This window comes from Odocoileus virginianus, chromosome 2, assembly GCF_023699985.2.
Source record: "Odocoileus virginianus isolate 20LAN1187 ecotype Illinois chromosome 2, Ovbor_1.2, whole genome shotgun sequence".
NCBI classification, from domain to species: Eukaryota; Metazoa; Chordata; class Mammalia; order Artiodactyla; family Cervidae; genus Odocoileus; species Odocoileus virginianus.
The window spans coordinates 80,248,979-80,249,527 of NC_069675.1; the positions used below are offsets into that span (position 1 = coordinate 80,248,979).

The 549-nt window shown below is 44.4% G+C and overlaps 1 non-coding gene across 1 annotated transcript; it reads right to left on the reverse strand.

Moving 5' to 3' along the window:
• Positions 1-239: 239 nt before the first annotated feature.
• On the reverse strand, positions 240-311 carry TRNAC-ACA (transfer RNA cysteine (anticodon ACA)). The gene has a single exon. It is a non-coding gene; the product is annotated as a tRNA-Cys (tRNA).
• Positions 312-549: the final 238 nt, after the last annotated feature.

Sequence of the window (549 nt, forward strand, 5' to 3'; positions counted from 1 at the left end):
TCACCATGGAAAACACTAGAGATGTTCCTCAAAAAAATAAGCAGGAACTATTATATATATATATATATATATATATATATATATATATATATATGTATGAGTGAGTGAAGTGAGTGAAGTTGTTCAGTTGTGTCCGACTCTTTGCGACCCCATGGAATGTAGCCCACCGGCTCCTCTGTCCATGGGATTCTCCAGGCAAGAATACTGGAGTGGGTTGCCATTTCCTTCTCCAGCGTATCTTCCCATCCCAGGGATCGAACCTGGGTCTCCTGCATTGTAGGCAGACGCTTTACCATCTAAGCTACCAGGGAAGCTCCAATATATATGTATATATATATAGACACACACACACATATTTGTGTGTGTGTGTGTGTGTTGCTCAGTTGTGTCTGACTCTTTGTGACCCCACGGACTGCAGCCCATCAGGCTCCTCTGTCCATGGGAATTCTCCAGGCAAGAATACTGGAGTGGGTAGCCATGCTCTCATCCAGGGGATATTCCCAACCCAGGCATTGAACCCAAGTCTCCTGCATTGCAGACAGATTCTTT